Consider the following 14,173-nt stretch of genomic DNA (forward strand, 5'->3'; position numbering starts at 1 on the left):
GGTTTGGAAACAGATCTGGAGTAAGGTGCCTGCTGCCAAGCCCAAGGCCCAGAGGCTCTTCCGACAGCTGCAGGTGGTCAGAGCAACAGCTATAAAACCAGGGATATTAAGGGCAGACGCCAGTTAAGTCGAACCTCACCTGCTAAGGCAGCTTGCCCTCCGACCTCCCACAAAGACATGCAAGGTTGCACAGGAGGGAAACCCTTCCATTTGCAGAATGGTTTTAATACTTCAAACAAAGTACTGTCACGTGTGTGTGATTTTAGAGGACAAGTTCTGCGTTCACAACAAACAGGTGAGGAAAACTCACTGCATCTGTGGCCCGCTTAGAGCCATGAAGCAGAGCGCGCGGAGCTGGGCCGTCAATCTGATCTCCCACTATGGAGAACTGTCCTGTTTCCACGATGCTGGTGCTACAGTGGTAGCAGATGTCTCACGCCCCAAGGCGAGCCTATCACAAACAGACTACTAAAGGCAGAACCAGATGGGGAAATGAGACCTACACCCCACACGGAGCGCCTGGGTTTGAAGCCCAGCGGCAGCTCCCGATTCCAACTTCCTGCTAACGCAGATCCTGGGAGGCAGCAGTGATGGTGCGAGTCACTGGGTCCCTGCCAGCCAAGTGGGAGATAGGGGACCGAATCCCCAGCTCCTAGCTTTGGCTGAGCCCAGCCCCGGTCAATAAAAGCATTTGGGGGAGTGAACCGGCAAACAGGAGTTCTCTGTTTTTCTACACCTCAAGTAAACAAAGTTGTTTTACAGCTCAATTGATTTTTCCCCCCTCATCTTTCATTCTGGAAAGCTCCAACCCACACAAGAAGTCAGGAGAATAGTACGATAAATCCCTCCGTGCCCCTGGCCAGCCCCAGCTCTCATCAACTCACGGCCACTCTTGTGATCCCTGTTCTCTGGAGTCCTGTGATGCCCAGACGCTACACCACTTGGCAGGTGAATCAAACGGCTGCCATGGCCATGACACTGGCTTTGGAGCTCCCCAAATCCTCTAGCACCCAGACTGAAATGCCACCGAGGTCAGCAGGGATGTGACTTCACACGGGGGGTGGGGGGGAACATCAGCAAAACACAAACTTGACCTGGGAGCTCTCCGACCAGAAACTGACAAAAGGCTGAAATTCAATTTAATTCAAGCAGCTTTTGTTACGCGATTCCGACAAGGAAGGTTGAAGATACAAATGATGGATAAAGACCCTTCGGCTCACGAGCCTCAAGTCCAAGTCTGCACATCCTAGGATCTCCCTGAAGAGGTTGACAGGCCCCAGGACAGCACATCACTCGGATGATGGAGGGGGCATTAGACGGTAACAGGGCTTCCAGGTGGGTACAATCCTATAATTCCCACCACGCTCTCCTGTGTTCACGCCCTGAGTGTGAACACCTGTTGGCTATGCCACGTTGCTAGTGCTGAGCTCCCAGCATCTTCTAACAGTGCTCACCTGCACGAGGCTGACCACCTGCCCCAGTGCTGGGAAAGGAGCCTCCTTCTGGGCAGGGGGGAGTGTGTGCGCAGGGCCCCTGCACAGGGGCCCTTGAATTCACCACTGTCACATTCCACCTCTACTGGGGGTCAGCGACACATTGCACACAACGACGGGAAGGGACAAAGGAAACAGCGAGTGTGTCCCAGGACTCAAGATTTAAATACCAAAAGGAGTCAGGACAACCAGAGACAGCATCCCTCAAGAATAAAAACAGCACAGAGGAACAGCGTGTAGGACCTATGACCCCACACTCAGGCATCCAACTGGTCTGATGTGAACACTGCACCGTCTTTTTTTTTTTTTTTTACAGTCAGAGTGGATAGTGAGAGAGAGAGAGAGAGAGAGAGAGAGAGAGAGAGAGAAAGGTCTTCCTTTTTGCCGTTGGTTCACCCTCCAATGGCCGCCGCGGCCGGCGCGCTGCGGGTGCAGGGCCCAAGCACTTGGGCCATCCTCCCCTGCACTCCCGGGCCACAGCAGAGAGCTGGGCTGGAAGAGGGGCAACCGGGACAGAATCCGGCGCCCCAACCTGGGCTAGAACCCGGTGTGCCGGCGCCACAGGCAGAGGATTAGCCTATTGAGCCGCGGCGCCGGCGCACCATCTCTTTAACTGCTCTGACCCTCAGGTCAGAAATGGAGGGCAATGTTTCAAAATGAGGGCAAAAGGTATTCGATGGAACCATATGAAAATGCCAGCATGGCGCCACTTCTTTGAGCTTCAAAAATGACAATTTCATGGACTCCATCATACAGAATTATTTTGAGAAATAATGGAGATATTACAAAAGCCAGGCACACAGTAAGCACTCAATAAAAGATAGGTATTGTGACTATCAGTGAACATAAGGAAAACCAACCACGACCTGGGCATGGAGGAGATACAGCCCATAGATATGTACACTATCAGCTTCACTTGGGAAAGGTCAAGTGGTTTTTAAGTTTTTTTTTTTAAAAAATGCAATTAATGAATTTTTATTTTATTTGAAAGACAGACACAAAGACAGAGACAGAGAGATCTCCCACTTGCTGGTTCACTGCCCAAAAGCCCACAACAACCAGAGCTGGGCCAGGCCAAAGCCAGGAGCCAGGAACTCCATCCAGGTCTCCCACAATGGGTGGCTGGGATCCAACTACCTGAGCCATTGCTTGCTGCCTCCCAGGGTGCACGCTGGCAGGAAGCTGGAGTTGGGGGCAGAGCAGGGGACTCAAACTCAGGCACTCTGATATGAGGCAGGTGTCCCACTCTGGCAAATGTCATTACCTCCTACCCCCAAGGCTGTGTAACAGCTGTGATGTATTCTCTCATGTCTTATTTAAGGCTCCCTTACTGACAGATAGTTGGGTGGTTTCCAGCCGTTTGCTAAATAAACAATGCTGCGGTGAACATCCACGAATACACATCCTCTCAGTACACCAGAGGGTACCCAAAGGACAGTCCTAGAAACGAGATCGGTAGGGTTAAGTGATGTGATTTCAAATTTCCAGGAAGCCAAGCCGCCCTCCCCCGAGGCCATCCCAAGTCACACCTGGGTCAGCAGTGTAGAAGTCAGCTTTTTTTTTTTTGGACAGGCAGAGTTATACAGTGAGAAAGAGTTATAGACAGAGAGAGACAGCGAGAAAGGTCTTCCTTCCATTGGTTCACTCTCCCAATGGCCACCTCAGCCGGCGCGACGCCGATCCGAAGCCAGGAGCCAGGTGCTTCTCCTGGTCTCCCATGCGGGTGCAGGGCCCAAGGACTTGGGCCATCCTCCACTGCCCTCCCGGGCCACAGTAGAGAGCTGGACTGGAAGAGGAGCAACCAGGACAGAATCCGGCGCCCCAACCAGGACTAGAACCCGGGGTGCCGGCGCCGCAGGCGGAGGATTAGCCAAGAGGTCAGTTTTGAACCAGCTTTGGATAAAAGGCCAAGATGGCTCGGCTGGACTGCCCAGAAAACGCAGGATGTCGGCTCAACAGCTAGCCCGCTGGAAGTCCACTGAAACCGGGGCCAGGGAATCCCGGTGCAGTAACCGCCACAGATATAAGCAATCCAGAGTTCAGCACACAGGTGCGTGGCCTCACAGAGGTAAGAACAGGAACAGTAGGGCCAGAGGATGGGAGATCTCTTTCCCTCTCTCTAACTCTGCCTCTCAAATAAGTAAATCGAGAGAGAGGGAGGGGATAGTAGACAGGAATGCACCAGGGGAGAGTGGAGTGGTGGGGGCACACTTCTCCCCCATAGCTGGCAAAGGGCCACCACGCTTTCCCAGCTCAGCTGCTAGTTTCCAGTTAGGCACCACAGGGAGCACCTGACCATTAGCCAGCTCTGAGCAGGCAGTGGACCCAGCTCCGCCTTTAGGATTCCTAGAGTCCTGCCTCTTCTCTCTTCGGCTGTAATGACCTTGGGCCAGTCGCAACTCTCCGGAGTCCCGGTTTCCTCTTTTTAAGAGGGGAACAGTAATACGCCGATGTTCTAGGAAGCGAGAAGTCGCGGCGCCGGCACCACCCACTGTGCCTGGAGCGCAGACCCAGTCCGAAAAGTTTCACGAAGGAACTGAGGAGTCCTGCACAGCAAGAGCTCCGTCGATCACCCTCCACCCCGGTCCGCAGCGCCCAGGCTCAGCCCACGGGGTGGACTCCTAGCAAAGCTTACGGGGAGTCCTGGCGGGGTGGGGGGCGTCACTGCCTCTGCCGCCCCCGCGACCGATTCCTCTCTCCAACTCAAAAGGCACAAAGCCCTGATGTCATTCGGCGCCCAACCTGTTTTCTCTTCCGCTCGGCTGACCTGCCCCTAGGCGTCCAGCCTGACCCATGAGGACCCCTGAGAGAACCATCCAGAAAGCACAGGAGAAATAACCTAAGAGGAGGAGAGGAAGGGGTGGGAGGGCTGGAAGCGAGCGAGCGCCCACAAGGTGGAAGCCTGCGCGTCTGCTTCCCAGAGCAGCTGGATCGCTCCAGTCCCCAGCGCCAGGTCCCTCTCCCCGCAAAGCTACCCCTGCGGGTGCCCGGACGCTCCCGGCGCCGCAAGCCCGCCCGGCGCTCCCCGCCGCCGGGCGCTCGCTTCCAGGCAGGGAGGCACCTGCTCCGGAACTGCCCTCCCGACCCGGGGGAGCCGGCCCCCGCCGCCCCGCCAGACACCCACGCCCGCCGGCTCACCTTCCGCGAGCTCGCGTGCGTCCCCGCCGCGCACTGGGCTCACGCGCGCCCTGGGCGCGCCGCCGCCGCCGCTGACCTTGCGTCGCTCCCGCCGGCGTCCCGAGCGGCCGCCGGGTCTCCGCTGCCCGGCAGCAGGGGTCGCGGTGGGCGGGGCGGGGGGAGGCTGGAGCCGTGGGGCTGCCCGCAGGCTCGCGGCTCAGAGCTCGGCCGTGCCTCCGAGCGCCCCATTCAGCGCCCGCGCCGGGCTCCCTCCGCCCCCGGCTCCCCTCCCGCTCCTTAAAGGCCGAGCGCCGGGCTGGGCTCGCGGACAGGCACAGGAAATGACCTCAGCAGGCTCCAGCCTCCCACCTCTCGGCACCGCTGGGCTGGAGCCGCGGCCGGCGTGGAGGGCTGCGGGGTCCCCGGGGGCGGCAGGGGCTCCCGGACCGAGCCCCCGAGCTCTCTGCGGGGGCTGCTTCGGGCCGCGCGCCCTAGGGAACCTGCGGGCCAGCAGCGCGGCACCCGCGCAGGGTGGGGGCCGACGCAGACCCTCCCCCGCCCCCTCGAGGCCACCTGCGAGACCTGTTACGCCCGGATGTTTGGCAGCCCCTGTTTTCACTGCGTCCCGCTGGGAGGCCAAACGTACTGGTTTGTAATTTGGAGGAGAAAAAAAGGGGGGGAAAAAAAGTCCCCGCCGTCCGGAGGGGACTGCAAAAACAGGGGGAAGAGGGAATTAAAAGATAAGCTTATTTTGGTGTGAAACTGATTTTGAGATCCATACACGTTTTTGGAAGAACCTGTATGAGAGAGAGAGAGAGAGAGAGAGAGAGAGAGAGAGAGAGAGAGAGTGTTTATCTCGCTGTTCCTCCATTCACCCAATATAATCCCACACCCTGAGGGCACGGGGACACTCAGCACTTGCTCAGGTGGCTAGATGCCCAAGGAGGGCAGTGAGCGCTGAGATTTCTCTCTCCAGTCCTGCAAGCCCCTCTCAGCCCAGGCTGCAAGGGAAGCAATACCCCATTCCCCAAGTGGGCGTTGGTGAGACTCACCCCAAGCACCGGTGAAGCCCCCCCCGCCCCGCCCCCTGTCCCCACCCCAAGTTGGAAACTGAAGCTCTGTGCGCGGACTGGGGGACTTGCACAGCTGACAAGCTCCCCTGGCCAACCCCAGGCAGGGTTTTGGGAGCCAAGGCCCTTGGGAGAGCTGTTCCTGCTGGTGCGGGAGGCCCAGGGTGGACCTGCAGGAGACCAGGACCTCGTACCTCCGGGATAGATTAGCCCCATTCGGTGGGACACTGACCAGTCCAGGAGTCGCCTAAGAAGCCCAACAGCAAGTCCTCTGGGTTTTGCTAAGGGACACCCACCCGTTCATTCATTCACTTAGGTCAGGTAGTGCACATAGTTAGATTTCAAACACGGAAGAGCCAGCAGTGAAATACCAGGCTTCCTCCCCTCCTGCCCCCATGTAACTCCTCCAGGACCCAGCTTCCGCTCTGAGTCTTTGTATCCTTTCAAGATATTTTATGCATATAGAAATATTATGTCTTCATAATAGGAGGGTACTTCCAAATGTGGGAAATGGAATTACGAGATACATTTATTTTCATGGAAAAAATTCTGAGATCCATGCATAGGAGGGACCATTCAAAAGTTTGTGAAAATGCTTATTATGAAAAAACTATGCATGGATTTCACATTTTTTGCATGAAAATAAAACTATCTGACTTTATTCTTCCACGAACTTTTTGAAGCACCCTCTTACAAATTGTACATGTATGTTAATGCGCATTATGTATCCACGTTCACACTTATTACAAAGGAAGCATCTCTTTTTTTCTCTGTTGACTTTAAGCGTGACATATCAACAGTCTTAGAGCTGCCTTCTTTTTTTTAAAGTTTCCTAATATTCTTCATGATGGCTATTCAAGATGTTTCTCATCTTTGACTCTTATATACCTTGCTACACTGAATACCATTGTGTGTACTTCTCAATCCATATATGTGCCTGTCTTTATGGTCTGAAATTTAAAAGTGTTGGGACAGGCATTATGGCACAGTGGGCTAAGCTGCTGGCTTGCAACACCTGCATCCCATATTGCACTGCTGTTTCAAGTACTGGCTCCTCTGCTTCCTGTTAATGTGGAAGAAGGCCCAAGTACTAGGGGCCCCTGCCACTTATATGGGAGACCCAGATGGAGTTCCTGGCTATGGGCTTCAGTATATCCTGGATCTGGCTGTTGTAGTTACTTGGAAAGTGAACCAGCAGGTGGAAAATCTCTCTGTCTCTCCTTCTGTCTCTGTCACTCTGTTTTTCAAATAAATAAACAAATCTTTTTTTTTTAAAGATTTGTTTATTTATTTGAAAGGCAGAGTTAAAGAGAGGCAGGAAGAGAGAGAGAAGAGAGAGAGAAAGGTCTTCCATCCGCTGGTTCACTCCCCAGATGGCTACAACAGCCGGAGCTATGCCAATCCGAAGCCAGGAGCCAGGAGCTTCCTATGGGTCTCCCATGTGGGTGCAGGGGCCCAAGGACTTGGGCCATCTTCTACTGCTTCCCCAGGCCGTAGCAGAGAGCTGGATCAGAAGTAGAGCCACTGGGACTCAAACTGGCGCCCACATGGGATGTCAGCACTAAGGCGGCGGCTTTATTCACTAAGCCACAGCGCTGGCCCCTAAACTAATCTTAAACAAAATAAACCTTAGAAGTAGAATCACTGGCTCTAAACACAATGTGAATTATTTATTTATTTATTTATTTGAGAAGTAGAGTTACAGACAAAGAGGAGAGACAAAGAGAAAGGTCTTCCATCTGCTGGTTCATTCCCTAGATGTACCCACTATGCCACAGCACTGGCCCCATACAATGTGAATTTTAAATTTCAGTAGATACTGCCAAATGGCCGGCGAAAGAGACTGCACCAAGCGACACCCTCGTCCCTGTGTTTAAGCTCCCCTCCCTTCCCTCCAACCTGCACCAACAAAATCATCTATCACAAAAGTGCAAATCTTTTAGGAAAGGAAAACTAAACGAATTAACATCCATGGAAGATTTTTAAATACCATTAGCACACAGAAGGGCTCAAGCAAGTGTTGGCCCTCAGTGTCCCAACAGCAATCCTCATGTGACCTCTCCTGCTTCAGGCTCTTTTTCATTTTTTTTTCTTTTTTTTTTTTTATTATTTATTTTATTTATTTGAAAGGCAGAGTTAAAGAGAGAGATCTTGCATCCACTGGTTCACTCTTCAAATGGCTGGGCCAGGCTGATGCCAGGAGCTAGGAGCTTCATCTAGGTCTCCCATGTAGATGCAGGGATCCAAGGACTTGGGCCATCCTCCACGGCTTTCCCAGGTGCATTAGCAGGGAGTTAGATGGGAAGTGGAGCAGCCAGAACCCAAACCGGCACCCATATGGGATGCCAGCATTGTAAGCAGCAGCTTAACTCGCTACACCACAATGCCTGCCCCTGGGCTCTGCTTTAAGCCCAGTTCTGTAAAGCTGGCAAGTTCTTAGTCTCTCTGGAGTTCTAGTTTGTTTGTCTGCAATGTGAGAATCACAAGGTCTCACGGTTGGTTTGAAGATTAAATCAGATAATAAAGTTACTTAAATTTTAGGATCCAATGATTGTTCAATAAGTGGTCTTTCAACTTTTTATTTTGAAATTTTCAAACCTACGGAAGTTGCAAAAATAGTATTTAAAAAGCCATATAACCTTCATCTAGATTTACCACTTGTTAACATTTTGTCAAATTTCTCTTTCTCCCGTCTGCTTACACACACACATCTCTCAACTATTTGAGTTAGTTGTACATAGCATGATCCTCTACCCTGAGTGCTTCAGCGGGAACATTCTAAGAACAAGAGTGTCCTAATATTATATTGTCAGGAACTTTAGCATGGATAGAATACTGTCATCTTATACATGGGTCATATTCAAATTTCCCTGGTTGTCCCAATAGCGTCCTCTGTAGCCCTGTGTTGTAGCTCCTCTATTTATTATTGTTAGCCCGGCCTAGTGCTCACAGAGTGAATAGATTTGGAGAGGAGAATGGGCCATCCCCCTCCCGCCTGCTTCAGAGAGAGTGACTTCCACAATGAGGGATCCTGGCGTAACCAGGCCACTAGCCAGGTCACTTGTGGGCAGAATGGAGCCTCCCATGGAACACTAGGGGCTGTCCTACCAGCCTTCTTGGCTGACGTTGTCCCCTCTGCCTGATCCTGGCCACCCCATGCTAGCGACCCGGGAAGGGTCCCACCTGCCTCTCTGCTAGGGTCTCTGGTGCCTCCACCACCCCCAACCCCCTTGGTCCTCAAACAGCAAAGACTGCTGTGGCTCTAGGAGAGCCTGATGTTGGGGGCCCCTCAACCACAACCCCCCACAGCATAGGATGACTCCCTATGGATCCCCAGGCTGGCCCACCTCCGGCTGGACCGTAGGATTAAGGATCGGGATATCTCAGGCACTCTCTTCCTTGATAATCTGTCTCAAGACATTTTCTGTGTAGCTCCCTCCTGCCCATGGAACTGAGAATGAGGGTCACACTGTGGGTACGGTGGCCACGGGCCAAATTCAGGTAATAGCATCAATGACACAGTCATCTCTCTCATTCATTCATCCCTCTTCCCTTCCATTCATTCATTCATTCATTCACTGTAACTGACTTCTAAGTTGCTCCATCAAGTATTCTGTTAGATGCCCCTGACTATAAGCGTGGGTAGGCCCTTTGCTTCCTGCCTCAGTTTGTCCTAATGAAAAATGGGAAAATTATTTCCCAGCATAGCAAATTTGAGGTCAAAACATTTGAGAGCTGGAGAAGCAGGCAGGATTAAGTGAGTCACCACAAAATCTGTGCTGGGCCCCATCTTTGGCTGGAGCAATGGTGCGAGAGGGAGGAGAGCAGGTAGGGCTGGAGGCCTCAGAGACCTGCTGGATAGGCCCCAAGAATCCTCAAGGGATCCCAGGGGAAAAGGCCCCCAAACACCTAAAGCTCATTTCTGTGGGATGTTAGCTTATGTATTAGTCACAACAAAATACCTAAGACAATCTACTTATGAAAGAAGGTTTCTGGGAGCCAGCGCTGTGGCACAGCAGGTTAAAGCCCTGGCCTAAAGCGCCGACATCCCATATGGGCACCAGTTCTAGTCCCGGCTGCTGTTCTTCTGATCCAGCTCTGCTATGGCCTGGGAAAGCAGTACAAGATGGCCCAAGTCCTTGGGCCCCTGCACCTGCATGGGAGACCTGGAAGAAGCTCCTGGCTCCTGGCTTTGGATTGGAGCAGCTCTGGCCATTGTGGCCATTTGGGGAGTGAACCAGCAGATGGGAGACCTCTCTCTCTCTGTCTCTACCTCTCTCTGTAACTCTGTCTTTCACATAAATAAAATAAATCTTTTAAAAAAAGAAAGAAAGAAGGTTTCTTCTTGTGGCCACAGTTTTGAGAGCTTACAGTCCAAGACTGGACGGCCCCATTGGTTTGGCTCTGGGGATGGCCTCTTTGCTGACAGAGTCCCGAGGTGCCACAGAGCTATACATGGCAAGAAGGAGTCTGGGTGGAGGAATGATTGCATGATGAGCCAGAAAGGAGAGAGAGAGAGAGAGAGAGAGAGAGAGAGAGGCTGGACCCAAGTTGGCTTTTATAATCAACCCTCTGGCAAGAACTACTTTCCAAAGGTGCACCCCCAGTGATCTAAGGACCTCCCACGGCCCACCTCCTAAACACCATAACTGGATTAAACCTCAACCCTCTGATTACCATTAACTTATATCTTTGGAGTTTAAACATCTGCCCCGGCTCTGGAGCCAAGTCACATTAAAACCATACAAGCTTATAACAAGTGGTCTGACGATGGAAAACAGAGGATGGAGTGGAAAGATGGGGAGAAAGCCCTCCTGTGCTCTGAGCTAAAGATCAGTTAGGGCACTCTTGTGAGAGGAGGTGAGGCCTGCGTGGGCGCCCATTGTCAACTGGTCTGAACCAAGCTGGCCCTGCGGCAACGGGCAGGGTCTTGTATTCACAGTCACAGGGCCTGAGAGGTGAGCACAGGCCCTATGTCCGCCTGCCTATAACCTTCTACAAGTGGGCTATCAAAAATGGCTAAGAGGGGGCCAGCACTGTGGCACAGCAAGTTAGGCCACTGCTTGTACATCAGCATCCCATATCAGAGTGCCAGCTTCGGCCTGGCTCAGCCCCAGCCAGTGCAGCCATTTGGGGAGTGAAGCAGCAGACGGAAGATCGCTCTCTGTCTCTCTGTCTCTCTGTCTCTCTGTCTCTCTCTCTCTTACTCACTCTGCCTTTCAAATAAATAAATAAATAAATATTTTTAAAAATGGTTAAGGGACTGGGCATTTGGCACAACAGTTAAGACACTCCTTGCAACGTCCACATTCTATCTCAGAGTGCCTGGGTTTGAGTGCCAGCCCCTCTCCTGATCCAGCTTCCTGCTATTGCACTTCCTGGGAGGCAGTGGGTGACAGCTGAAGCACTGGAGTCCCTGCCACCCATATGGGAGACCCAGATCGAGTTTCTGGCTCCTGCCTTCGGCCTGGTTCATCCCCGGCTGTTGTAGGTTGATTTGTGGAGTGAATGAGCAGATGGAGGATCTCTGGCTGTCCCCGTCTCTGTCTCTCTCTGCCTTTCAATAAGTGAAATAAATAAATAAGTAAACATTTTAAATTCCTATACAGTCAGTAAAACATCATCCTGGTTTAGGCCTGGTTCTCTGGGCAGTGCTGTGGGAAAGAAAGTGTCCGTCCCTTGAAACTGGACTTCAGTGCTTACACTTTCTACGCTAGTCTCTTACATGTAAAATGACGATAGTAATTATTCTTGTCCCTTGGGGTTTGTGGAAAGAAGTACAATAGCCCTCATTATCGGCAGGTGTTGGTTCCAGGATTTCCCTATGCATCCAAAATCCACAGATTCTCTGGTCCCTTATATAATGTGGAGTAGTGTTTGTATATAACCTGCACAATCCTCCTGTATACCTTCAGTCACTTCTAGATTATTTACAATAAAAATACAATGTAAATGCTCTCTGAATCGTTGTCATAGAAATGGGTGTTTAGGGGCCAGTGCTGTGGCACAGTGGGTTAACACCCTGGCCTGAATTGCCAGCATCCCATATGGGTGCCGGTTCAAGACCCAGCTGCTTCACTTCTGATCCAGCTCTCTGCTATGGCCTGGGATAGCAGTAGAAGATGGCCCAAGTCCTTGGGCCCCTGCACCCATGTGGGAGACCCAGAAGAAGCCCCTGGCTCCTGGCTTCAGATTGACACAACTCTGGCCGTTGTGGCCAATTGAGGAGTGAACCAGTGGATAGAAGACCTCTCTCTCTCTCTCTCTCTCTCTCTCTCTCTCTCTCTCTCTTCTCTCTCTCTCTCTCTGCATAACTCTGACTTTAAAATAAATAAATAAAACTATTTTTAAAAAATGGGTATTTAGTCTAGCATTTAAGACACCTCTTAGAATCCTTGTCAGAGTTCCTGGGTTCAATTCCTGGCTCAGGCTCCTGACTTCAGCTTCCTACTGATGCAGGGCCTGGGAGGCAGCAGTGATGGCTAAGGTGACTGGGTTCCTGTCACCCACATGGGAGACCTGGGCTGTCCCTGTTCCTAGCTTCCCCCCACCCTACCCCACCCCCAACCATTGCAAACATTTTAGGAGTGAACCCATAGATGGGAACTCTTTCTGTCTCTCAAATAAACAAACAAATAAATAAATAAGTGCTGTTTTGAAGTTGTTATACTCTATTGCTTAGGGAATAATGACAAAAAAAATATAACACTACCTGTTCAGCACAGATGCAACTTTTTTCCTGAAATTTTTTCCAAGTATTTTTGATCCAGGGCTACCTGTGTGCCAAACCCACCTTGTAAATGACACTGCATGGTGTCTGGCACGTAGCAAGGGATCTACAAAAGGTAGCCTTTGTTACCCATTCCCTGAACAAATATTTGCTGGAGGTCTGATGTTTGCCAGACACTGCGAGGTTCCTGGGGGATAAAGATGGCCAAGACACTGTATCTGCTCTCCAGGAGCTCCCTTTGTTGCAAGATTGCAGTGGATAAACAGATGTCAGGATTAACTCTAGGAGAAGGGGCGGAATGTTTGGCAATTCACCTCTGCCTATTCCTTCTAGAAACCCCACCTCCCCACCTCCCCTCTCTTCTCTGAGCAGAGCCCTGGGCTCTAGAATGGACCCTCTTGCTTCAGCAAAACTCCCCCAAATCAAAGCACCCCTTCTTCTCCTTCTGGGCCTGGTTCTTAGCTGTTGATACACAGACAAGAAGGGAGCAGGGGAGAGGAAAACAGGGAGGGGGCTTCAGACACCCAGGAGTTCCCAGTCCAGCCTCTGCGTCAGAAGCGCGGGGAGAGCTCTGTAGCCCCTGGATTGTCAGGGCAGTCAGGCCATTCCTTACCGTGCATTGTGTGGTAGCAGCGGGGTTACCCTGGTCTGGGGCAGAGAGGCTCAGCGTCTCAGAGGCCCCGTCCAAGTGCAGGGAGGTGTGCCGAAGGAAGGACACGGGGCAGCCTAGAGGCAGACCCCTCAGTGGGAGTGTGTGTGTTGTGAGTCGGGGATAATGTCTTAACTACGCTCATGTAGTCATTCGGTCACTGGCTGCCAAATAGCTACTGTTTGCTGTTTACCAGGCCCTGTGCTTGGAAGGAAAGTGTGGCGAGTGTGATGCAGTGAATTAAATCTACACAAAGAGATTTGCCTTCCCTGGACTCCCGGCTCTTCCCAGAGGGGGCTAGACACGAGGCAGTGAGCACACGTATCACATACACGCAAGCTCATGGCGGCTGTGGAGTCAGAGAGCCGAGCAGAGCAGGGGGCTCTTCCTTGGTAAAGCAGTAACTGGAGTTCTTTCCTTAGAGGGTTATTATAAAGGGGGCCAAGCAGTTTGTAGACACCTAGGGATTATTATTAAATAAGGAAGGCACTGGAAGCTACAAAGAAGTAAATGGTTTGCTGAGTGCCCGAAGGTTAGGGATGTGGAAGCTAACAGGGAGGGGCCGGGCAGTGGGAGGGCCTGGTCAGCAAGGACTCCTGTGAAGTGGCAGGCAGCAAGTCCAACTCGACCCTCACATCATAAAATCCCCGGGGCACTGACTGAAAATATGCATTGCAGGCTGCACCCTGGCCACTGGGCTCAGCAGGCCTGGAGGTCTGTGTTTTCATGCCCTCTATAGGGTCTGTATTGACCGGTATTGACTGGTGTGCCAGGCAGCTTGGTGAGGGGTGAACAGGGTGGAACAGATGCTGTGCCAGTATGTAGCAGACAAAATGGTTTGTCCAGGGCAGAAGAGAGCCAGGTGGAGGGGGACTCAAAGGGATGGGAGCAGGAGAGGGAGGAAAAGTGAGGGCAAGTTGGGAGCTGGTGGAGCTTGGGGAATGAGGACCTGGTCAGTCCAGCTGTCTAACTGGAATTCCTGAGCGTTGGAGAATTTGTAACATCATGTTACATCATAACAACATGTAACATTATAACATCATAACATCATGCAACATCATAACATCATGTTACATCATAACATTATGTAACATTATAACATCATGTAACATCA

General features: G+C 51.8%; 1 protein-coding gene across 1 annotated transcript in view; it reads right to left on the reverse strand.

Annotated features, from left to right (window-relative positions):
* Window positions 1-4,687, reverse strand: part of PLEKHH1 (pleckstrin homology, MyTH4 and FERM domain containing H1) — a 53,018-nt gene extending 48,331 nt beyond the window's left edge. Inside the window, exon 1 of the mRNA XM_062181147.1 lies at window positions 4,632-4,687. The gene's annotated coding sequence lies outside the window, so the exon portion shown is untranslated. The remainder of the gene's footprint in view (window positions 1-4,631) is intronic.
* Between the last annotated feature and the right edge of the window lie 9,486 nt (window positions 4,688-14,173).

The sequence above is a fragment of the Lepus europaeus genome, chromosome 22 (genome assembly GCF_033115175.1).
Source record: "Lepus europaeus isolate LE1 chromosome 22, mLepTim1.pri, whole genome shotgun sequence".
Taxonomy (NCBI): Eukaryota; Metazoa; Chordata; class Mammalia; order Lagomorpha; family Leporidae; genus Lepus; species Lepus europaeus.